Source organism: Pleurodeles waltl, chromosome 8, assembly GCF_031143425.1.
Source record: "Pleurodeles waltl isolate 20211129_DDA chromosome 8, aPleWal1.hap1.20221129, whole genome shotgun sequence".
Lineage (NCBI taxonomy): Eukaryota > Metazoa > Chordata > Amphibia > Caudata > Salamandridae > Pleurodeles > Pleurodeles waltl.
The window spans coordinates 71,757,034-71,782,663 of NC_090447.1; the positions used below are offsets into that span (position 1 = coordinate 71,757,034).

The 25,630-nt window shown below is 46.2% G+C and overlaps 1 protein-coding gene across 1 annotated transcript in view; it reads right to left on the minus strand.

Moving 5' to 3' along the window:
* Positions 1–20,481, minus strand: part of LOC138249715 (GPI-linked NAD(P)(+)--arginine ADP-ribosyltransferase 1-like) — a 59,327-nt gene extending 38,846 nt beyond the window's left edge. Inside the window, exon 1 of the mRNA XM_069203734.1 lies at positions 20,398–20,481. The gene's annotated coding sequence lies outside the window, so the exon portion shown is untranslated. The remainder of the gene's footprint in view (positions 1–20,397) is intronic.
* Positions 20,482–25,630: the final 5,149 nt, after the last annotated feature.

Consider the following 25,630-nt stretch of genomic DNA (forward strand, 5'->3'; position numbering starts at 1 on the left):
TAGCTTTAAATGCCCGATATGCTTAATACAAATAAATTCCACTTCACAACTGTCCTTTTCTCTACAATAGTGAATTTCAAAACTTTTCTCTGTGGATTTTCACAAATGTCATCAGTGCAATAATAGTTCCTTAATTTTCTTCCTCTGCCTTGTCTCTCCTCTCCACTTCCTCTTTGTATACTCCTCAAGATACACAATGACCTCCGGGTGTGATGAGTAAGAGCAATAGGAAGGGGTTACAGAAAGTACAAGGTCTGAGAGGTAATGAGAATGGCAGGAAGAGTGAGGTGAAGTACAGGGGGACAAGACGTACAGATAGAGATAAAGCACAAGATACGCAAGGGAGAAATGGATGTAGCGTAATGAGAGAAAGCTGAAGTAAGCAGAATGAAAGCTACAGAGAGGTAGAAAGAGGAAGAGGTTAAGTTGAAAAATAAAGTTAGAAAGATGGGTTAGGTGTGAGAGCAGGCATCTCCAACGAGTAGCTTGTGAGCTACTGGTAGCTCTCCGGCTACTTGCAATTAGCTCTCCAGAGTGCCTCCCAGCCTACTAAATTAGGAGCTTTAGCTTGGCTGAATTATTGTGTGTATCCCAAAACTGAAAAGGTGATATTTGATTGTTCAATCACTCGTCTTTATGGAGACATATTACTAGTATTATTACAGATGCAATGCAGCTATGGCTGTCATATATTAACCATAAGAGGCATTCCAAACTCATAAAGCATTTTTCATGTTACTTCTGGCAACCCTGACTGATGAAATGAGGTGAACATTGCTGATAATATTGCATTGGCTGGCCGCTTATGTAATCTTCTCTGAGGAGGTCACTGTTACCACACTAGTAGATCTGGATGATTTTCATTTACCTTAAGTAGCTCTCATCACAGAAAATGTTGACGTGAAGTAGAAGTGAAAATAGAGGGAAAGAAATAAACAAATAGGGATGGGGATGGGTACAGAGAGGAGTGAGATACGGAAGCTAGTTAGGTAGAAAGAAGTGACAGTGATACTCCAGAAGAAAAGAAGAAAAGGTAGACAAGTAGAGAGCTAAGGTTTTCATAGCATTATAGAGAGATGGACGGTAAAGAGAGAGCGGCGAAGGGCAATACGAAAAATGAGATACAGGTCAGGTAAATAGAGTAATGTGGCAGAGAGAGAGATGATAGGTAAAAATAGAGAGAAGTTGTAGACAGAAAAGAGATGAAATAAAGCAACATCGAGTAGAGAAAGAGAATTGAGATTGATAGTGGTTGATGGAGTGGCGAGGTGAAGAGACATTTAATAAGAGAGTGGTAGGGAGGGAAGTGCAGTAAAGAGGGTGAGTTGAAAAAGGGGTGGTGTGGGAGATGTAGAGAGAGGGACAGAAAGGGGGAGAGAGGAAGTAATGACAGAATTTTAAAAAAGAGTAAAAGACAGAGAAGCATGGATATTGAAAAAGGAGTAAGGTAGAGAGAAAGAATGAGGTAGGGGGGACAGAGGAAGACAGATAGAGGGAGTAGTGAACAAATAGTGAGGTTTATTGAAATGTTATGTGATGAGATAGAAAGAAGTGGATTCGAGAGAGATGCTGTAGTGAGTAACATGTTAGGGGTTCAGCACATGAAGATGTAGAGAGAGATAAAGTTAGAGGTGAGGAAAAAAGAGAGGGAGGTGAGATGAAGTAAAGAGAGAGGCATGAGACAGAAAGATAGGTGAGGCAGAGAAAGGGAGGAAGAGAGTGGTAAAGGGACGCAATCAGAGAGAAGGTTAGAAAGAGAAGTGAGATAGAGAGAAGGATGGAGTGTTCAGTGACTGGTGAGGTACAGAGAAATGACAGAGAGGTAGACAGAGGTGGAGTAGGGGAAGGTGAGGTAGAAAGAGAGAGGGAAGGTATAAAAAGAGTGAGGCAAGGAGACAGAGGTGAGATGCACAGTATGAAAAGTAGAGATGGATGAGCTAAGTAGAAGGATATAAAATAGAGATGGGTGAGGAGACAAAGAATAGTAGATAGAAATGTAGAATGGTGAAGTTGGGCTAGAGAGAAAGAGAGCGAGAGACAGAGGCAGAAGTTGCTAAAGGATGGTGAGATGGGCCAAGAGAAAGAGAGAGAGAGAGGGTGAGAGAGACTGATGAAGCCAGATGTAGAGGGACGTAGAGAGAGGGAGAGTGCTCAAAGGTAAGGGTCTCAAGTCACTAGGGGGAGGGCAGTTGCAGTTCAGTCGAAGAGCCAGGTCTTGAGGTCCTTCTTGAATTGAAGCAGTGAGGGTGATTGTCTGAGGTGTAGCGGAAGAGCGTTCTAGGTCTGAGGAGTAAGGTATGAGAAGGATCTTCCTCCAGCTGAGTTCTTGCGGATCCTTGAGGTTGTGGCGAGGGCCAGTTGGGTGGAGCAGACGTGTCTGGGGGACATGTAGAAGTACAGGTGCTGGTTGAGGTATGTGGATCCAATGTTGTGGAGGGCCTTGAAGGCATGCGTGATGAGCTTGAAATTGATTCTTTTGTTGATTGGGAGCTAGTGAAGGCTCTCAGGTGAGCGGTAATGTGGCTGTGGCGAGGGATGTCCAGGATGAGTCTGGCCAAGGCATTCTGGATTCTCTGCAGTTTCTTTTGGAGTTTTTGGGTGGTGCCGGCATAGAGTATGTTGCCATAGTCTAATTTGCTGCTGACGAGCACCTGGGTGACTGTCCTTCTGGACTCAATGGGATCCATTTGAAAATCTTTTGGATCAAGCTGAGCGTGTGGAAACAGGAGGATGAGACGATGTTGATTTGGTGGTTCATTGACAGCAGGAGTCGAGGATGATGCCGAGGTTGCATTTGTGGGTTTGGGGGGGGGGTGGTTCATAGCGCTGAGGGCCACCAGAAGTTGTCCCAGGCAGAGAGGGTGGAACCTGAGATGAGGACCTGGGTTTTGTTGGAGCTGAGTTTCAGGCCGCTGTCCTTCACCCAGGCGATGACTGCCTTCATTCTGTTGTGGAAGTTGCTTTTGGTGCTTGTAGGGCCGTCGGTGAGGGAGATGATCAGCTGGGTGTTGTTGGCATAGGAGACGATGCTGAGTCAGTGCTTTTCTGATGTTTGCAAGCAGGGCCATGTAGAGGTTGAAGAGGGTGGGGATCAGAGAGGAGCCCTGAGGAACTCCGCAGCTGATCTCTGTCAGTTTTTAGGAGAACGGTAGAAGCCTGGCTCTCTGGGTTCGGCCGGTGAGGAAGGAGCGGATCCATTCTAAGGCTCTGTCGCAGATGCTGGCGTCATGGAGTCGGAGGCAGAGGGTGTGGTGGGAGATGGTGTTGAAGGCAGCAGAGAGGTCCAGGAGGATGAGGGCTGCAGTTTCACCTCAGTCGAGGATAGTGCGGATGTTGTCTGTTGCTGCGAAGAGTGCGCTCTTGGAGCTGTGGTTGCTTCTGCAGCCTGATTGGGAGGGGTCCTGGGTGTGGTTGGTTTTGATGAATCCAGTGAGTTGGACATTGATGGCCTCCTCTATGACTTTAGCTGGGAAGGGCAATAGTGAGATAGGTCTGTAGTTTTGAGGTCCTTCTGGTCAGCAGAGAGTTTTTTCAGCAGGGGGTGGATTTTTGCGTGTTTCCAGTCTTCCGGGAAGGTGGCAGACTCTACGGAGCAGTTGATGGTGTGGCATAGTTCAGGGACAATGGTAGCTCCGGCTCGGTTGAAGATGTGTCTGAGAATGGGTCTGAGGGGGTTCCAGAGTAGACAGTTTTCATGATCTTTAGGGTGTCGTCTGTGGTGACGGTGGCCCAGTTGAACAGGGTGGGGTGGGTCTTGGGTTGTGAAGCTGTTGTGGATGTCTAAGATCTTGCGCTGGAAGATGGCAGTGAGGTTATCGCAGAGGTCTTGCGAGGGGGATGTCAGTGGAGTCCCTGCAGGGTTTGGTGAATTCTTTGATCATGGTGAAGAGTTCTTTGCTGTTGTGTGAGTTGGCTTTGATGCGTTAGTCAATGGCCATTTTCTTTGTGGTTCCGATGAGGTGGTGGTGTGTGATGATGGCAGATTTGAAGGCTGTGTGGTTGGTCGGGTTCTTGCTGCTCCTCCATCTTCTCTCAAGCCATCTGCGGGTGTGCTTTGACTCTTGGAGGGCAGGGGAGAACCAGTTGGCTTTCTTGGGATGTTGTTTGTCAGAGGGTTTTCTGAAGGGGGTTAATGTGTTGGCGCAGTCAGTGATCCAGTGGTGGAGGATGCATGCTAATGTGTTGGTGTCTGTGGTAGCTGGCGGTGGTGTTTAGTGGAGGGTGGTGGCAAGTTAGTCTTCGCAGACCTTGTTCCGGCTTCTGCCTGGGTGGTGGTGGGCAGGGTGGTGTTCAGTGAGTTTGGTGAAGGAGATGAGGGCGCAGTGGTGGTCGGTCCAGTGCAATTCAAAGGTGTGGATGATGGAGATGTTGCTAGCAGAAAATATGGGGTAGAGCATGTATCCATCTGAGTGGGCTGGGAAGGTGACCAGTTATTTGAGTCTTAGGGTGGCAAGGTTCTCCAGTAGGGATGATATGTTATGGTCGTTGAGGTTTTCCAGGTGGAAATTGAGGTCACTGAGGAGGATGTAGTCCATTGAGGTGAGGGTGTGGTGTGAGATGAAATCAGCTATGGATTCGCTGAAGGTGGGTTGGGGTCTGGAGGCGTCTGTAGATGAGGGTGCCACAGAGGGTGGTGTTCGGCTTGGTCTGGATCTGGAAGTGGAGGTGCTCCATGTCAGGAGAGTGGTCGTCGGAGCTGGTAGTGAGGTGGAGGGTGTTTTTGTGAACGATGGAGATGCCTCCTCCTGGTCGGTTGATGCGATCTTTATGGATAATTTTGTAGCCGTCAGGAATGGTGGTGGCAATGTGTGGGACTAAGGTGGTGTTTTGCTTCACTAATGACCGAGCTGAAATACTCACGCACTGACAAAAATCTCTGGCATGCGCTTCTAAGGCTAAAGAAGACATTTATTATTTCACTTCGCAAGGTTCGTAAAGGTAGATTAGCTTAAAGCACACATTTAAAAATGGTCACAGCAATGAAATTAAAACATGTACAAATGATTCTCCACTGAAATATACACAGCAAATATATGTATCTATATGATAATGCAAAGCAAATAATGAATTAAAAAATATGCATCACCATGAGGCAAGGACACAACTGCTTCATCTCCCTCCTATTCAGCATCAGATCGCTAGATCCCAGAATCGACTGAGGAGAGCGAGATCAATTATCCTCCCGGGAAGGATGACACACCCCGGCATCCTGGGCATGTCTGAGATCTGAACCACTCTCAGTCCCCGGTCCATCTGGTCTCAGCCTCTTATACTTTGAAAAAACAAGAGAGGAAAATTCTAGAACCTCCCTCTCACTGCAGAAGTTTATTATTAAAAAAATGCTGATTACTTTAAGGCAGCTTTGAAAATAACATGTCGAGACTTGGTCACAATCCCAAGGTGCCACTTCAAAACAGGACCGTTCCCTGCGATCTCAGCACATTCTTATCAGCCTAAGCCCTTTGTGGGAAAGAACACGAAAAAAAAACATGAGTACAGTGTACAACGTGGAAAACTACTTGGAGCTTTTAACGTGGAGGTGGCTAATGCTAAAATAAAGTCAATAGGCAAAATTAAGCTGGTGGTCACTAATGTGACGGTGTGCTGCTAGGCTAAGAGCAACATGGAGTCAGTGGTCAAAACACACATATCATTACAGGTGGGGGTCATCCAGTTTCAATGAAGAAGGCGACGTCTGGAGAGATGGAGTCAAGCAGGTCCCAGATCTACACTGCGTGTCTGATGAGGGCTACTTGCACAGCCTGCGCTGTATATATGGTAATAGCAGTTGTTAGGGCAAGGGTTGATAGTCTCCAGCTGTCAAGTGTAAATGAGGATTTTCTGCCTATGCTTTATCTCCACATGCCAACTCCACGACCTCATTGCCTTCTGCTGTTTGATTTGAAATTGTTTTTGTATACATTTTCTGTTGACTGTAGTGTCAAGCACTAGTGTAAGGAGCTTTGTTCTTGGTGGCCTATTTTTTCTCAGACATAAAGAAGACAGATACCTGCCCCTTCATATCTGTCTGTCTGTTTCTTACCACTATAGCAATAACCACACCTCTTTCTCACCCATCAACTATTTGCATGCTTCTCGTTAATTTCTTTTTGCATTATGGAATCTATCACCTGTACGGCTCATTCTCTGTGGCTATCCCTAGCCTTCCACTCTCCACCTGTGCCACCTTCCCTTCTCTAGAGCCCTGCCCTTCCTGACTGCATGTGTGTTGCTCTTCCTGACACTGTGGTCCTGCTGTTGTCCATTATCTATGTCTGTTCAAACCCCACCTTCCCTCTTCCTCACCTCTCCACCTCGCTCTCACAATGCCCCTTCTCTCATCCCTATGATCTCTATGTCCACAGGTCTATTGTTTTTCTTTAAATTCTATCTGTGACATTGCATGTTTCTACTACAGTGGTATGTGTACAACAGGCCAAGGCACTGTGTGGATGACTTCTGTTCTTCTTAATCAAGGTACTAAGTGCTTTCATTCTTGCTGGGAACCAGCTTTTTACTTGTAGAGTCTGACTTCTGGTCGCATTACTGCTAATGTTGCATCATCTGATCCCACCAACACGTTTATTACCCATCAAGACAGATTGTGAAGTGTCCAAAGTCCAGTGAGATACTATGTCAGAGGATGCTGAGAGCACAAAAAGCACACTGTCAGCTGTGCAAGTATCACTCACAGAACAAGCACAGCTGGACATTAGCGGAGTACGTTTCCCTCTCTCACAGAACCAATAAACGTTGTGCATCAGTTGACAAGCTTCCCATCTTCCCAGAACAAGTACACCATCACATTATCCCACACACAACAGGTACATCTGGCCATTGTCAGTGCAGGCTTCCATGCCTCATGGAACAGGTACAGAAGTGCCTTCCAGTGTTCTTCTCCACTGAACAGGTACAGCACAGTAACCGCAGTAAAAGCTTCCACAACAGTAGTACAAGCTTCCTGCCGTCACAGAACTCCTCTCTCAAATAACAGTATGGGTGTCTTGATTGGTGCGTGGATGTTTGAGCAAGTAAAATAGTTAAGTATGGCTGGATGAGTATGTTATTTCAGCGGCAAGATGCCACTAGGGGTGAACAAGCACTTACAAATACACATATCATATCATGATATGCTACGTATAAAGGGTGAATGGCTGTATTGATACACGACTAAGTGAATGTAGAAGTGAATGGTGGTGTCAAATGGTGGACAACTCGGTGAGTGGGAGACTGAATGTCTTGTGAATTTATATTTGATCAATGCTAAATTAGTGTGGACAAATGGACGAGTAGATGAATGGAGAATGTGGATGTAGAATGCATGTGAAAGCAAAATATCTGTGTATTGATGGGTATTTGCTCAAGGATATTTGATAGTCTTGGTGTCTGAGTGGATTAAAGGTCACTTTGCGTATGTGGCATATGTGTATGCCAGTTGTGTCCGATGGATGTGTGTATGATTGAAATAATCTTCTGTATGTGTATCTGTGTGTGCCCAAGTGGATGTACATGTGGATGGATATGTTTAAAGGATCTTGATGCTACTGCATTTGAAGCTGGTCCTCTTGTTTGTATGCTGAGTTGTAAAAAAGAGGCTATTAGCTTTGAAGGGCTGTGCAACAAGGCATGGAAAATCTCTCTGATGGGGAAGCACTCTTACAGAATCGCATCAAGGATTCTGATACTGCACAGTGAGTGATGGTTGTCTTATGTGCAATTAGGTGTCATTCCTCAGTAACGGAAGATTCTATACTGGCAGTAGGTTGCTTTGATATGGCACTGTCACAATCCACTGTTTGCTGTAAGAGAAGTTCATAACAGAACGAATTGCAGTGAGCCATCTCAGATTTATGTATAAAATGTTCTTGACATGTATGCTTCCATTTTAAGGTCACATATGTAACTATGACTCCAGCAATTGAGTTAACCATGTGCCCAGATTTATCAGACTATTCATTATTTACAGTGCTTCAGAATGGCACAACATTAAGCACTATAAGAACTAATCATTGAGATACTAATGAACTGTCAGTAAAGAATACCTGTTTGCACTGCTACTCTATGAGTAGATATGAAACTGCCACACATATTGGCCCTTGACCACTGTCACACTCCATAGACAGAAGGGTGACAGTCCAGGCTGAGCCTGAGGGAAGCAGGTGGTGTGGTGCTGAAGACCTGAACCTGGAGAAAGTCAACAAAGATGTATTTTGTTAGGACCCGACAGATCCTATGTTTGATAACTCTCATGTAAACAAGGGAATTAATACAGAGGAAACTCAATGCTGTTATAATTTAAGAACTGACTTCAGCTGCTGAAGCACTGTGTCCCAGGTGTCAGAGCACCACACATGAGGCCTGAGGGGCGTGAAGCTCCAGCACTGTGCGTTGATTGGATCACTGTGGTCATCATCCCAGGTGGCCGGTGCTTCACCTGTGATGGAAAAGGTGAGGAGTCTCTAAAAGGGGAACTGGCAAAGAAGTGTAACTAGGAATTCTTTCCAAGAGGCTTGGGCTATGTAATTAAGGAAGTAGCTTAAAACATGAAATCTAAAATCTTACGCTTTACCAAGCATCCCACCTGGTTCCTTGGGCAGTTACTCCCCATGAGTTGTATGGTATAGCATCCACACATAACACTCCCACAGGCATACACCTAAAAACAAGCCAGACCTAATGGATTTGCAAGTGCTTGTTAGTAGTATTAAATAAATGAATATCAAACAGTTTTAGTGACTAATTAGAATTGAAAATGTTTCATGCATTTAGCTTTGCTAAGATCTCTGGAAGGCTAGACAGTCTTTAGTGTGTCTTAGTCACTTCTGTTCCCCTTCATGCCACTTGGATCTGCTATGAATCACTGTTAGACCCTTCACTCCCTTTTCCCCCTCATCTTTCTGAAATCCTCTATCTGCATATCCGTTAGCTGCACAAACGTCTGTTTATCACCTCACTACACCATCCTCCCACACACACAACCTACAAGCTCAGCTTTAACCATTGCATTGTTTCCCTTTGGTGTGGTCAATATTTGGACAGCTGTGTACCCCCTTCAAACATTTTGTCATAGAATCAGACTTACAATTGTCACATATGTGAGCTTCACTCTGTACACTCTGCAGAAAGACAGAAGACTGCATGAGTATGAAGTCTAAACACCCTTATGGTCCAGTGTGAGACATTCACACTACTTTGATACTGATCCTCTGAGGTCACACTCATGCCCCTTCATGGTCACTCACTCACAACCTCACCCAGACTCCTAGAAGCGACTTGTTTCACATAGGTTATATGTTATAGGACAAAAAGACAGAAACACAGCATATGGAAAAAAATATTCTTATGGAATGCAAGATGAAGCTAAAATGAAATGCTAAAATGAAATGTTATGGATTACTTCAAGGGTTTCTACAGTTGTTGTTGGAAATCTGAACATTGTTGTTGCCTCTAAAGGACATGGATTTAGAACACAAAATGAACCCATTTTACAGACAGCTTTTAATTACAGTTGCATCAGAAACTGGGCAGAACCTGACCCACTTAAAGCCCTGCAAGCCGCACACTGAAATGTAGTGAGTTACGGGCAGAGGCCATTCAGATCTGTGCCCTTGGCCCTGCCTGCTCATCCTACACATCTTCATAAGTAACTCTGCCATGCCAGACCCAATCTTAGAGGTGAACGAGCCACCGAAAGCTCGATCCAGATGCTTGGCTCATCTCGAGGTCTTCTTAGATCCTCCAGCCCAACAACAGCAGAGCTTTTAGGTTACTTCTGCTTGCCCTCATGCTCTAACCTCATGCGTCAAGAATTAAAGGCAAAGCAATGACCTTTGATGTTAAATAAGAGAGAGAGAAAGAGATATCTCTCTGGTAGTTAATTGCATAGTGTGAAAGCAGAAAATGAATATTTATGCAGCAAACGAACAGTAATAAAGCGAAAATTTGACACAAGAAAAATCCCAAACTAATTTTAAAAAATTTAGTTAATTTTAATAAAATGTCTCCAATACAAACAAAATCCAATCAGGAGAACCAGAGATAATAGTTTTTAAAGTTTTAGGTCAAAATAGTACTAAGAAGCAGAACACACTGGACCAGAGAAGAGTCGTCTACGTGTTGGCTACAGGGACCAGGTTCGTACCACTGAAGAGTTACATTCTTAAGTCTGGTACAAAGAGTTCTGTTCACATTGGAGAACGCTGCAAGGAGTAGGTCTAGTGTCACAGATGGTCACTGCTGTACCATGAAGAGCTAGTCGTTGCTGGAGCTTCACATTGATTGGTCTCGCGTAGCCAGTTATTGCGGACGGTCACTGTCAGAATGAAGAGCAAATTGCCCTGTAGCTTTGCATTGGTAGTTGTTGTGGCTAGTCAATTCTCTGCATTGAGGTCACTTTGCGGTTGCGAGCAGCCCAAACGTCGGGATTTTCACCTTTTGTTCGCAGAAGAGTTCTTACTGATGTCAGACAATTTTCAATGACCTGGGGGTACTTCTTGGGGATCAACACTCACTCCAGCTGATGCCAGCAGCATGGGTCAGGCAGTTCCAGGCAGGTCCAGGAAGGTCCAGTTGGTGCTGGTCTGTTACAGGTAGACCTATAAAAGATTGTTGTGTTGTGTACCTTAGATAGGAGGTCAGACAAGTGACCCTTGGAGTCACTCTGGGTAGCCTGGGATCAAGGCAAGCAAGACCAATCTTCCTTATTCAGATAGCAAGGCAGTCCATCCAGCAGCTGGGTAGTTCTTCTGGCAGCGGGCAGTCCTTATGAATCATAAACCGGTCCAGGAGTGTTCTGATGAGAGGTTCTGCAGGTACTACTTTTATCCGAAGTACCAACCTGTGAGTAGGACATTCCCCCTTTGTCTAGCTTTCCCCCTTTCCTGGGTTTGACTCCAAACTGTCCGGGGTAGCAAAGGGCAGGCAGGCTTAGATGTGAGTTGCATTTTGTCAGTGGCAGGGTAGGCAGCCCTTACAAGGCAGGGAGGGAGTGGGCAAGCCCTGACGCTGCCCTTTGAAGTCCAAGGACGCAGCAACCAACCCACCAGGACATCCTGCTCAGAAGAGCAGTGCCTTGCCAAACACCCAAGGCCCTTTTGTCTCCATGTCTAAAAGGAATACACAGAACACCACAGGAGAGTCAATCACAGTCACGTGGCACTGGCAGAAAGACATGGTTTGTTTAGGCACAAAAATACCAACTTTCTAAAAGTGGCATTTTCAGTATTGCAACTTAAAATCCGACTTTACCATTAAAGAAGATTTTAAATTACAATTCATTTGAGTGTGAACAGCATATCTCTATCTGGACCCCAACAGAAGTAAGCATTTATTAAGAGTAATAAGGTAACCCAGTGTTAGTCTATGGAAGAAATAGCCTTACAACAGTGAAAAGTGACTTTGGGAGTTTTTTACTGTCAGGGCATGGAAACCTTAAACCCACAAGTCCTACTTTTCTAAGTACCTTGCCCCCAATCTTCAGGACCTAACTCAGGGGTGACTTATAAGTATTAAAAGGGAGGTTTAGGACTAGCACAAGGTTTATTTTGCCAGGTGAAATGGCAATTTAAAACTACATCACAGGCTGCAGTGGCATGCCTAAAACATGTTTTAAGAGGCTATTATACAATGAGTGCTGCTTACAACTAATAGCATTTAATTACAGGCCCTGGGTAGAGGTAGTACCATTTAATAGGGATTTAGAAGTAGTTAAATAAGTCAATTAGGTGTAGGCCAGTTTTACCAAGTTTTAAGGAGAGAGCACAAGCACGTAAGCAATGGTTTGCTGGGATAAAGTGCACAGAGTCCTAATGCCAACATCATCGAGATCAGCAAAGTAAGGGAGTGAAGGCAAAAAGTTTGGGAGAATACCACGCAAATGATATCAGGTCTAATAACCACCTTCTCTTTCTATTCGTTGTTGTATAATTACTTGTTTAGCAGTTTTTCTAACTATTTCCCAATTCACGCCTTAGGGTGGTGGTTCGTAGCCTGGGGTCAACAGATCCATGTGGTTCCACAACACCAACTCAGGGCGTCTGCAGCTGTTAAAAAAATTAAATAATAGTACCAGATTAATAAAGTATATCTACATAAAAAATAAATGTGTAACTGAAAGTTTTAAAATAATCTGCAAACTTGAAGGAATTTGAAATTAGAAGCTAAAAATAAAGTTGGTATGCTTAGCTTTATTTGTGGGAGCAGTTCAAGTGCAGTGAACGGTAATATAGATAATTAGTGACTGTAATTTAAGCGCTTGTATGCACTGATAAAAAGCATACATTAATAGTAAAAAAAACAAAGCAATAAGCTAGAGCCTAACATATTGCTTTGCCTTTTAGAAAAAAGTCCAGGTTTTCGAAATGCTCCAACCTTCCAGTTAAAATTTATATTTTGACTTTTATATATCTGTGTATTATACAAAATGCACCCCCAAATGTTTGGACTGATGCTGCTGTTTTTTTTACTCTGACAGCAGTCTGAGGCCTGCTTACTAGACCTCTGTGCCCTGACCCTAAAATATGGATGTTGAATTGGTTTACACCCAATTGGCATAATATAACTTATCTATAAGTCCCTAGTGTATGGTACCCAGGGTACTCAGGGCATGTAACCTGAGGGTCACCCGAGGGATTGCAGCACTGGTTGTGCTACTGGGCATGCCACAGGTAAAATAAGTCTCAAAATCCACCAATGCAGACTGGAAGGGCAGTTTTGAACTGCTGACCCAACTTTGCCATTTAAAGGCAATGGCAAAGCCAAGCCTCTCACTACAATATGTAGAAGCCACCCCTATGGCAGGCCTACTGTGCCCTAAGGCAGGCTGTGGTATATTTCACAGGCAGAACATACATGTTACATGTTTTGACAGTAAAGAAACATGAAAGTGTCATTTTTAGTGTGGAAATAATTAGTCACCTGTTAGACCTGGCATCTTTTTGGCGTGTCTTCCTTGTTTTTTGCCTTCTGACTGCCTGTTTTTATGGTGTACTGGACTCTGTTTTTGCTGGTTTATTGTCTCTGTGCACTTTACCTCTGCTAATCAGTGCTAAAGTGCATGTGCTTTCTATAAAAAATTGTACTGTTGATTAGTTTATCCATGATTGGCATATTTGATTTACTGGTAAGTCCCTAGAGGTGCCCAGGGCCTGTAAATCAAATCCTACCAGTGGGCCTGCAGCACTGATTGTGCCACCCACATGAGTGGCCCTGAAAACATGGTTCAGACCTGCCACTGCAGTGTCTGTGTGCAGTTTTAAAACTGCCAATTCGACTTGGCAAGTGTACCCATTTGCCAGGCCTAAATCTACCCTTTTACTACATGTAAGGCACCCCCAAGGGAGGTCCTAGGTAGTCCCATGGGCAGGGTGCAGTTCATGTTAAAGGTGGAACATGTACTGATGTGTGTTACATGTCCCAACAGTGAAATATTGCTAAATTTAGTCTTCACGTTTGCAAGGCCTATCTCTCTCATAAGTTAACATGGGGGTTGCCTTTAAATAACCTTAAAGTGCAGATTCCCTTTGAGAGCAGATAAAAATGTGGAGTTTGGGGTCTCTGAACTCACAATTTAAAAATACATCTTTTAGTGTAGTTGTTTTTTTGATTGCTAGTTTGAAAATGCCACTTTTAGAAAGTAGGCATTTGCTTGCTTAAACCATCCTGTGACTCTACCTGTTTGTGGATTCCCTGTCTGGGTCAGTTTGAAAGTTGGGCTGTTTATACCTCTCCTCTAGACAGTGGCACAAAGGGAGTTGGGGTGTAGCTTGCATATCCTGATGAGCCATCTGAGCTACAGTGGAGGGAGGAGTGGTCACTTACACCTGAAAGGACTGTGCCTGCCGTCACAAAATGCAGTCTCCACCCCCCTGGTGTGTGTCTGGGGCCTGGCCTGGACAAGGAAGGATCTTGCAAGCAACTGAGACTTTCCTTTCTAGTTTGCCAACTTCAAAGGCAGAAAGGGGTATAAGTATTGGACCCAAAACCCCAGACTTTTAGAATCTTTCTGGAATCAAGGGGAACCTCTGCCAAGGAGAAGAGCTGAAGAACTGGAGGAGGAGTCCTGTCCTTTTGCTGTGTTGTTGGATTGGCCTGCAGTTGCTGCTTCTGCCTTAAAAGAGAGCAAAGGAGGAACTTTGCTGTGTATCCTGCTTGGGAAAGTTCTCCAAGGGCTTGGAGTAGAGCTTGCCTCCTGTTGGAAGTCTCAGGGATATCAAAGACTTCAGTTTCATCTTCCTACAGCACTGGAAACTATGTGTTTTGTGCTGTTCAAGGAGAAAAATCAATGTGATGCCGTCAACGACGCCGCTGGCCTGCACCGTGACCTGCCAACGCCGCACGGAGCCACACTGCCCCTCTTCACACCACGACCCATGTCTCACTGATGCCGTCATCGGACGACTTCACTGAGCTGCTGCTCGCACCATGACCAGTGGGCCCCGCACTCCGGCATCGCCTGCTCACACCACAGCTGGGCATCCCTTACGACGAGGCTCCTGCTGACACCAGCGCCGCTGCCTGCACGGTGGCCTGTGGACACTGCTCGTGAGATACACGAAGCACCATCCCATCCCGCACCACAGCCCCGGTCCACCGATGCCAGCACCATCGACTCCAGTGTCGTCAACAGACGTCCCTGTCTGCACTGCAACCCGTGGATGCCGCATGGAGCTCGTCCCTCACCGCACCGCCGACTTGGGCCTACTGACGACACCGCTTCAGCAACGATGACGGAGCTGCCTGCACCATGACCTGGTGACACCGCAAATCACAAGGCCCCATTTCACACCGCAGCCCTGGTCTCACCGACGCCACTGGATGCCATCACCGAGCCACTGCCTGCACCATGACCTGTGGGCACCGCGCGTCGCATCGTCCCACTTTGCACCGCAACCCCAACCCCATCCACGCTAGAGCTCCTGACTTCATCAGCGTGGAGTTTGATCTGCAACGGTTGTGACTTCAAGGGTCTGACGACCCCCGCACCGACTCCGGAACCATCACTGTGACGCCAGCGATGCCGCTCTTCGGATCTCATCACGAGGATCCGAAACCCTGCAAATCCAAAGGTACTGTTTGCGGGTCTTCCCGACACCGTAGCTGGCCAGTGACGCTGCGGCCAGTCTGAACTGTTGGTTTTGTTGATCACGACGCCGTGATAGCCCCAGGTGAAGCTATCAACTTCAAGGAACTGTATTTTTAAGTTAAATCTTGCAGAATTCATATCTTTATTACTATATGTCGGATTTTTACTAGTTTGGTTTTGTTTTACACAGATAAATATTGGCTATTTTTCTAAAACTGGTGTGGTGTCCTTTTGTAGTGTTTTCACTGTGTTACTGTGTGTTATGTGCAAATGCTTTACACGTTGCTTCTGAGATAAGCTTGACTGCTCGTGCCAAGGTACCAAGGGGGTGAGCAGGGGTTATCTGAGTTGGTATCTCCCTTATCCTGACTAGAGTGAGGGTCACAACTTGGACAGGGTGCAAACCGCCTACCAACTAGAGACCCCATTTTTAACATCGCCCAATTAGTGACTACAGAATTGCATTCTGACCCCTCAGCTTCGCTAACTCCGGAACGGTCTGACCAAAGTTGATAATCCAAGGTGACAAACAACTCGTTACATTAACCCCCTTTGATACTTAAGGCGAAATTAATGTAACTTGTTGTGGTGTGCAGCTTTTGTAAAGTTGCTACTTTGTTGCCTTTTGTTTCCTGTGCCCTGAACAGTTGCACATGAGGTCTGTCCTGGAGACAGCTTTCTGCCGTCATGGAGAGGCATGCTAATGACTCCCAAGACAGGTTACAATAGAAGCCTGCACAGGAGACAAGTGTTACTTCCCTCCTGCAGGAAGCCGCACCAGTGTTCGCCCAAAAGGTGAGCTTTAAAGGAGAAGCCTCCTTTTAAAGGGCGAATGGGAAACATCTGGGTGAAGACTGCTCTATTGTTCAGGCAGACAGACTGGCACTAGTACAGGGAAGGGGAAGTCGGTTGCCAAAGTGGTTTTCCAGGAGCGTGTAGTCCCCTTCGTAGCCACACCTCTGGGTTGTGCTACGGAGCTCTGGACGCGAGGAGCGGGGTTATTCCATGTTGGTAGAGGGCAGAATGGTGCATCCTGGAATAGCCAGATGCCACACTTCCCAGGAAATGGTCATCAAGAGGGAAGGAAAATAGTAACCCATAGGCTACTGACCCCTTCTAACCTGACAGCAAATAAAAAGGGAACCCCAACACCCAGAATTCAGATTTCCACTGTATGGAAAAAGGACAAAGGAGGATTGCCCTCCTGCTGCAAGGACCTGGCAAAGAGAGACAGCACCGAAGTGGAAATACCCTGCTGAACCTGGTGGTTAGCAAAGGAGAAGGGACTGTACCTGCTGGGTCCTGCTTGTGGAAAAGTTGTTTGTGGAGCCCAGCAGAAGCAAGAGACTCCTAGGGGCAGTTGGCTGAACTCCAGTTTGCTTTGCAGGGCCACAACAGCTGAAAAAGCTTCCCGGGAGAAAATGTTGCCCAGAATCTTCACACCACTGCCAACTGCCGCAGTGCAGTCCAGAGACTAGGATGTGACCGTCAAAGTTGCACCCAAGTCCCCTGGATCCAGGACAGTTGTCGTTCTGCAGCTTGGTCACACAGAAGATGAATTATTGCCAAGGGAAGGATTTGACTGTGACCGCAATAACAGGCGACTGGTAGCCTAGTGACAACTGGACTTCTATCAGGACAGAGAAGACTTTGAGGAACTTCAAACCTGTGGTCAGGACCGCCTCACCCCCTCCAGGGACCAAGGAGTAGCCGCAGGAAGACCCCATTGACTGCATAGCGTACACAACATTTTTGAGCATCTTCAGCACACTGTATCCCTTGCATCAGGACCACTGCCACAGGAACATACAGCAAAGCAATAAAGTGCCTGGAACAGACTCCAGACTGCTTTCTCTGCCAAGGTAACTGTTTCTGAGGACTTTACTGGTCCACCTGACTGGCTCTATTCTGGAGTCGGTCACCCAATGTGACTCTAACCAACTACAATACAACTAGCCAAAGTTTTTGCTCAAAACATTTCAATGTGACAAATTCACTGAATTTGCCAATGCTTGTTCATGGTTGAGTAAAAAGTGCATACTTACTGTACCTTGTAAAATATGCATTTCCGGAACCCTCTGGCAGATCTTTTTGCATTTTGGTGTCCAACATTATATGAAAATCTGCTCTGTTTTTATAAATTGGTGTTGGATTTCATGAGCATCTCAGTTATTTCTTCTTTAATTGCTTTGGTGCTGTTTAAATACTTTACGTGTGTTCCTTAGTGTGGGCCTGACTGCTCAGAGCCACAGCTACCCAGGGTAGAGCCAGAGGGTTTAACAAACACAACCTACTGGTCCCACAGGGGTGGGTAAGTGTATTACACAGCGGGGTCACACAACCACACCATAGAATACCCCCAGTTCCTTACACAAGATATTTCAGAATGCATGTACTAGTTTAATGTATACTTGTTTCAGTAGTTTTGTGTTTTGTTTTGAGGATCAAATTGTAGACATTGCTAGGAAGGGGTCCCCGGTGTCAAGTAGTCATTCACTGGTTGGTGCCCAGAAGTCAAAAGGTTAAGATCCACTGCCCTAGAATACTGAAAGGGTTAACTAGGCTGTTACCTATTGGTATTTTATCACTAACGTCTTGATGTGTCATGACTGTTAGGTTGTCCCCTGAGGACAAAAACTAGATGTGAGCATAGACATACACCAGTGCTGTTTACATGTGTTACATGCAAACCCCTGTTTATCATTTTAAAGCCAGTCCTATTGGCGTTGACAACGCGGGGGAAAGCGTAGGGTTGGTTTCTTTACAGAATATGGGAGAGAAATAATTGAATTTGACAAACAGCTCGATAATAGAGTGTAAATGTAAAATAGTTCCTCATGCATTCCAAAGGAAGCACTAGGTAGGAGGTGGAAGGATACAACAAAAAACAATACTTCGCTTGGTGGAGCAATCCCTACACCATGTATATTTTAAAGATTTGAGCCCATATTTATACTTTTTGACGCTAAACTGCGCTAACGCAGTTTAGCGTCAAAAAATTTAGCGCCGTCTAACGCCATTCTGAAGCGCCATGCGGGCGCCGTATTTATGGAATGGCGTTAGCCGGCGCAAGCAGACCGGCGCTGCCTGGTGTGCGTGGAAAAAAACCACGTAGACCAGGCAGCGCCGGCGTTGGGAAAAAATTACGTTAGGGCGTCTTAAAATGGGGCAAGTCAGGTTGAGGCAAAAAAATCGCCTCAACCCGATTTGCGCCATTTTTTTACGACGCCCAGACGCCATTTCATGACTCCTGTCTTAGTAAAGACAGGAGTCATGCCCCCTTGCCCAATGGCCATGCCCAGGGGACTTGTGTCCCCTGGGCATGGTCATTGGGCATAGTGGCATGTAGGGGGGCACAAATAAGGCCCCCCTATGCCACCCCAAAAAAATAAAAAAATATAAAAAATTATACTTACCTGAACTTACCTGAATGTCCCTGGGGTGGGTCCCTCCATCCTTGGGTGTCCTCCTGGGGTGGGCAGGGGTGGCAGGGGGGGTCCCTGGGGGCAGGGGAGGGCACCTGTGGGCTCATTTTGAGCCCACAGGCCCCTTAACGCCTACCCTGACCCAGGCGTTAAATAGTGGCGCAAATGCGGGGTTTTTTGACCCGCCACCTCCCGGGCGTGATTTTTGCCCGGGAGTATAAATACGACGCATTTGCGTCGCCGTCATTTTTTTAGACGGGAACGCCTTCCTTGCATCTCATTAACGCAAGGAAGGCGTTCACGCAAAAAAATGACGCTATTTGGCCATACTTTGGCGCTAGACGCGTCTAACGCCAAAGTATAAATATGGCGTTAGTTTTGCGCCGAATTTGCGTCGAAAAAAACGACGCTAATTCGGCGCAAACGGAGTATAAATACGGGCCCTGATAACGTCTTGCAAATGACTGCGCTGATAGGCTAGACCTAAAAACCTTTCAAGAACGTGTTTACAGCACATTTTCCCTGTTTGTGTGTGTGTTTTAAAGTAATGAGAAAACCCGCTATGGGGTGTGTGTCTGTACTGCGTCAGTGGGACGGTGCAACCACAAAGCCCTTAACAACTTGTATTTTTAATGTCAAAATAAAACTGGTGATAACTGTGCGGTGAAGAATATCAGAATGGGGTCTCTCCCTTACTCCACCCAGCTCCTCCTTCTGTTTGGTCCAATGTTAGTGCTATGAAGTAACTGCAAGGGCGCATGCAGCGCTTTACAAAGCTTCTCATTCCATAAATAAACACACTTTAGGGTGGCACCAGCACGAAGATTTCTGCCAACGGGGGGAGGGGTTCTTTTCTGAAAGGGATGTGGTTCTGTTTTGCTCTGAGAGCAAGACGTGCCTTCCCGGGCTTTGATTTAAAAAAAATTACTCCTGTGTTGTTGCTTTCTGACAAAGATTGGACATAGCAGAGTGCCAGGGCGCTTCTCCGGAAGGAGCATGCCTTCTATGCGCTGAAGGTCGGGGTGACTGAAGAGGGGGTACTGGGATCCGAATGAAAGCGGAAGAAGAATTAGGGAAAGTGTGGGCTTGTTATATATGACTTATAAAGTGCTCTTGTGGGGTGGGAAACTCAAACTGCAGTGTTGTGAGTGTGACCGGCATGTAAACACGTGAGTGTGAACCCCTGGGTAAGCATGTGGGAGTGAAGCACATGTGAACACATCAGTGTATTGGTATGTACTCTTGGACACCGCCATCTCTTGTTCACAAATTTCCTTCATCTACACTCCGTTGAAAGATAAAACTCCGGGAATTAATTTATAGGGATTTATACAAAACGTATGACCACTCTGTCCAGCACGCAGCGCCTTGAGGCCATTTAGCTTATGGAGTCGTGCAATACACCCCACTCTAACGTAAAATTAAATCAGAAATGCGTATTCAGTATAGGAAGATTCGTCATTGATAATTGACAGATGACATACTGTGCAAATGTTTAAATCAACCTTTAATTAAATTTAATTATAGATGTATTCATTCTACATATGCACACACTTATCTTACCAGATCACACGATATCAGATTCAGGTCTGGCGCTGTTATTTAACAGATCAGTGCATTCTGGGATTTGTAGTTCATGGTTACTGATGTGACTACCGCGCCTAAAAGAATGATTTGTGAACAGAGGTAGCTGGGCTGGAAAGCCTGTATCCGGGTGCCACGGAGCCCTTTACTCTGCTGTTGGGGTTTGCTGAGCTGGGCTCCCTGGGCACCTCTGGACACACGTAGTTACCCTCCTAGATCCTGCTAACGTCACCACTGCACGTGTGAGGCTTGCGCGCTCCACACACGGAGGTTGCCCCTCTCGTTTCTATGTGACATGAAAGTTACCTGAAGTGTCCCCCGCGGGGGTCTGTACCCTTCACCGCAGGGCAGCTCTGCCCGGTTCTCGCCCACGCCTCGCTCTTCTCAGGGGTATGTTGGCATGAGAGCTGAGGCAGAGGGGGCTTTTTATAGCCCTCCGGGCCCACCCTGACTCCTGCAGCTATTTATACGCTGCTGTGTCACAACACGTCCCAGCTCTGTGCAACTGCACCCCAGACCCAAGGATGCGGTTCTGTCTTTGTGTTATGCTAGGGTGTTGGCATATGTATAGCACACAGCGCCTATGGACGTGGCCTTGTAGCACTTTGTTGGACAGGTAGTGCTCCTACAGGGCACAGGTGGGGTGCGTGGTTGTCACACATGCCCATGCCATCAGGGCACCATGTTTACAGTCTTGGGCTTTTACTTCGCCTTTGGTGCTTGAACAGTTTTCAGAGCGCTGCCATCTTTTATCACACTTCAGAATTACAAAACATGTGCTTCATTTGTTCTGTACAAAAGGATGATATATTCTGACATATTTCTGTAGTTCATGTACAGGTATTTACATTTTGTTGTGTCTTGGCAAAAATGGCATCCTACAGACATTCCTTTCACACTCCCTATGTCCTCTGTACCCCAGCAGGATTGTCACCTCGTCACTTATAAAATCCTCTCACTTTGCAGTTAGAAAAAGTAAACACTGAGCTTCATATTAAAAAATGAGCAGCCAATTGGCAGAAGACAAATTGACCTACGTCATTGAAGCCGCAGCCAATGGTAGAACACATTTGAAAGGACTCGCTATTGTCCTTCATCTTTTGAAATCCAGCATGGTTATTTTGGGGGTGTTGCAGCGCCCAAGTATCCACACTTCCAGTGCCTGTGCCCTTCACAGGCTCTTGGGTTCTGTAGTCACGGTTTGTTTCCATCTAGCAAACAAAGTTATGATTTGTAACAGGAAAGCCCAGGCCTGGAGCATGGGATGATGACGTGTAGCTAGGCGGTAACCCTGGTTGGGTGGAGGGAGTCCTGTGTTGCATGTAGTCCGGTGTTGTGTGTGATGGTCTGCAGTGTGCCATGCACCTTGTTACTTTGGACACTGGGTACCAGCGTACCCAAAGACACAGTTCATTGTCAGTGTTTCACCAGGACGGGGCTCTAGGCTTGACCCATGTTTGACAGGGTACCAGGATGAGGTGTGATCCATGTCAGAGGATGTGCGGAGTCATGTGTGACGACCTTTAATGTCTCCTCGAACATCTCCCTGTCTCTTCTGCCAATGTGGCTTGGCACGTCTGCTGGCTCAGTGGACTAATGCATCCAATGCTGGAATCAATGTCAGGCCTCTAAATCCTAGTGGATGCACCCTGCCTTTCATCCTTCTGAGGTCGATAAAGTGAGTATCTTTGAGTTGGATGAGTGTACACATCTATTATTCAGTATCAAGATACCCCAAAGGGTGAATGTGTACTATACAAATATCCATGGTACTCTGCACAGAGGTGTGTTCCTATGCATAATGTTGCTTATGTGGTCAGCTTTTCAGTTTAATGTTTACATATTGAACAGTTTTAGACAGGACTACACGTCACAGTTCGGTTACTGTACAGTGCTGTGTGTGAGTTGTGGGTAAATAAAAAGTCTGAATGTTTTCTTGATGGAGGACGCTCAGCTTGGGAAATGGGAACATCTGTCTAATATCCTTTAGTCACTGCCCCCAAGTATGTGGAATTCAGAAGTAGGTGATCCAGGGCAATTTTATTTTCAGGCCTTTTCTGAAAAGTGTGTACTTTGGCACAGTCCTGAGGTGGGGGTTCACTGCGCCCCACAGGCTGGGCTTGGACCTCCAGAGACCCTTCTCTGTGCTCCAGTCTGCTGAAGGTTCTTTGGAAGATGACAATTGCCCATGCTGAACACTGGAGGATCCTGCTGGGAGCACAGTGTGGTGCAAATTATTGTAGGGCAGGAAAAAGACAGACTGGCAAATAGTGGCATTGTTTGTCTAATTTAGAGATAGGCACCACACGAGGTGCATATGAATTCAATATACATTATTAATGACTGTTGGACTTTTGCTTATGCAGGGTCATCCTGAATCTTTTTGCCTCCTGCCGCCTATTTTTTTCTGAACTGTTGCTGTTGGCTTTTGAACTCTGAGCACTTTCCCACTGCTAACCAGTGCTAAAGTGCATATGCTCTCCGTGTAAATTGTATGTAATTGGTTTATCCATGATTGGCCTATTTGATTTACTAGTAATTCCCTAGTAAGGTGCACTAGAGGTGCCAGGGCCTGTAAATCAAATGCTACTAGTGGGCCTGCAGCACTGGTTGTGCCACCCACATAAGTAGCTCTGTAATCATGTCTCAGACCTGCCACTGCAGTGTCTGTGTGTGTATTTTTACACTGTAAATTCGACTTGGCAAGTGTACCCACTTGCCAGGCCTAAACCTTCCCTTTTCTTACATGTAAGGACCCCTAAGGTAGGCCCTAGGTAGCCCCAAGGGCAGGGTGCAGTGTAATTGATAAGGTAGGACATATAGTAATGTGATTTATATGTCCTGACAGTGAAATACTGCCAACTTAATTTTTCACTGTTGCAAGGCCTGTCTCTCTCATAGGATAATATGGGGGCTACCTTTAAATATGATTAAAGTGTAGATTCCCCTAGAGAGTAGATGGACATGTGGAGTTTGGGGTCCCTGAACTCACAATTTAAAAATACATCTTTTAGTAAAGTTGATTTTAAAATTGTGCGTTTGAAAATGCCACTTTTAGAAAGTGAGCATTTTCTTGCTTAAACCATTCTGTGACTCTGCCTTGTTTGTGGATTCCCTGTCTGGGTCAGTTTGACAGTTGGGTTGTTTTTCACCTCGCACTAGACAGTGACACAAAGGGAGCTGGGGTGTAGCCTGCATTTCCTGATTAGCCATCTCTGCTAGGAGGGAGGGGTGGAGTGGTCACTCTCATCTGAAAGGACTGTGCCTGCCTCTGACAATGCCGGCTCCAACCCCCTGGTGTGTGTCTGAGGCCTTGCCTGGGCAAGGCAGGATTTCACAAGTAGGTGTGAGTCCCCTTTGAAGAAAGGTGACTTCAAAGACTAAAATGGGTATAAGAAGGGCACCCAAATCTACAGACTTCAGAAACACTTCTGGATCCAAGAGGAACCTCTGCCTGGAGAAGAGCTGATAGCTGAGGAAGAAGTCCTGCCCTGCCTGTGACTGTGCTTTGTGGAGCTTTCCTGCAGTGCTGCGTCTGCCAGAGTAAGAGGGCAAAGACTGGACTTTGTGTGCCTTCCATCTTGTGAAGAAATCTCCAAGGGCTTGAGTTAGAGCTTGCCTCCTGTTGTTTGAAGTCTCAGGGACAGCAAAGACTTCTCTCTGCCAGCACCTGGAGTCTCTGGAGAGACTCCTGCCCCGACAAGTGGTGTCCTATCCAGTCCTTGGGCCCTTGAAAGGAAAGCTGGTGGAATCCAAGGAAATCGACTTCGGACGACTTCGGACAGACGCCGCTGCTGAATCCGGTAACGCCGCCTGCACCTGACGGCGTGACCTTCGCTGGAACGCGACGCTCTTCGCAGGCCCGACGCCGCAGCAGCGCCGCTGAAGTCCGCGACTCCGTGGAAGTCGCCGCACCACGTCGTGACCGACGCCGCTCGAAGTGCACGGATTCAACGTTTCGCACAGACGCGCAATCCCTGACTTCGCGCATCGGCTTGTTCTCACTCTTCACCAAAGGTACTGTACTTGGGGGTCTACACAACTCCGTGTCCGGCGCCGCTGGTGTCGGCGTGTTGGGAACTACTCCGTCACGACGCCGTGTTAACATCTCATCGAAGCATTTTTGTTTCTAAGCGCTATTTTTGAGTTTAATCTTTAAAAATTCATAACTTGACTTGTGTATGTCGGATTTTTGTCGTTTTGGTCTTGTGTTGTTTAGATAAATATTTCCTATTTTTCTAAACCGGTGTTGTGTCATTTTGTAGTGTTTTCATGAAGTTACTGTGTGTGTTGGTACTTTACACCTAGCGCTCTGAAGTTAAGCCTACTGCTCTGCCAAGCTACCAAGTGGGTAAGCAGGGGTTGGCTGAGGGTGATTCTCTTTTACCCTGACTAGAGTGAGGGTCCTTGCTTGAACAGGGGGTAACCTGACTGCCAACCAAAGACCCCATTTCTAACAATGACTAACCCTTGCCACCCAAGCCATTCTTGTACCACTGTGGCCTGGAATAGTCTGAATTGTCACACTTGTAGGAGTGTGATGGTTAGTAGTTGTGTTGGTACTGGCCTTGGCAGCACTGACAGGGGCAATGGGTGGTTCAAGCTGCAGAGGCCTCCTGCCGACGGCCCTATCATCTATATTTTTACACCTTAAGCGCTGGTTCAGGCATCATCTAGCAGCCTGACCTTGAAGTCTTTGCATCCTGTTATTGAGCTTCTGTGGGAGACTAAATAATATTGCAAGAGTCCAACGAAGACAGCAGCAAAGCTACTGAAGAAATGAACAGTGAACTTTTGAGATTCTTTGCCACAGTTTTGCGTGTTATGCAAAGCGACGCAAAGCATAGAATTGATTTACTCATCAATGTATGAGGTCAGTAGGAGTGCCCAGAATTACTACTTAAGGAAGAAAATCTGGGAAAAGGCCACAGCAGAGGAAGGAATGTGGGATAGACACAGCCTGAGAGGTGTAAGTTGTTCTGCAGAGGATGTGAACAAAGTTAACGACCAGGAGGAGAAGGTATGGTTGGTGAGACAGCTACCTATATGGGTTTACAAAACCATTGAGAACACATCTTGTAGCCACCATGTAAGGAAATGCCTCTTTGGCATGGTTACCCCCTAACTTTTTGCCTTTGCTGATGCTAAGTTATGATTTGAAAGTGTGCTGAGGCCTGCTAACCAGGCCCCAGCACCAGTGTTCTTTCCCTAAACTGTACCTTTGTCTCCACAATTAGCACAACCCTGGCACTCAGGTAAGTCCCTTGTAACTGGTACCCCTGGTACCAAGGGCCCTGTTGCCAGGGAAGGTCTCTAAGGGCTGCAGCATGTCTTATGCCACCCTAGAGACCCCTTACTCAGCACTTGCACACTGCTTCACAGCTTGTGTGTGCTGGTGGGGAGAAAATTACTAAGTCGACATGGCACTCCCCTCAGAGTGCCATGCCAACCTCACACTGCCTGTGGCATAGGTAAGTCACCCCTCTAGCAGGCCTTACAGCCCTAAGGCAGGGTGCACTATACCACAGGTGAGGGCATA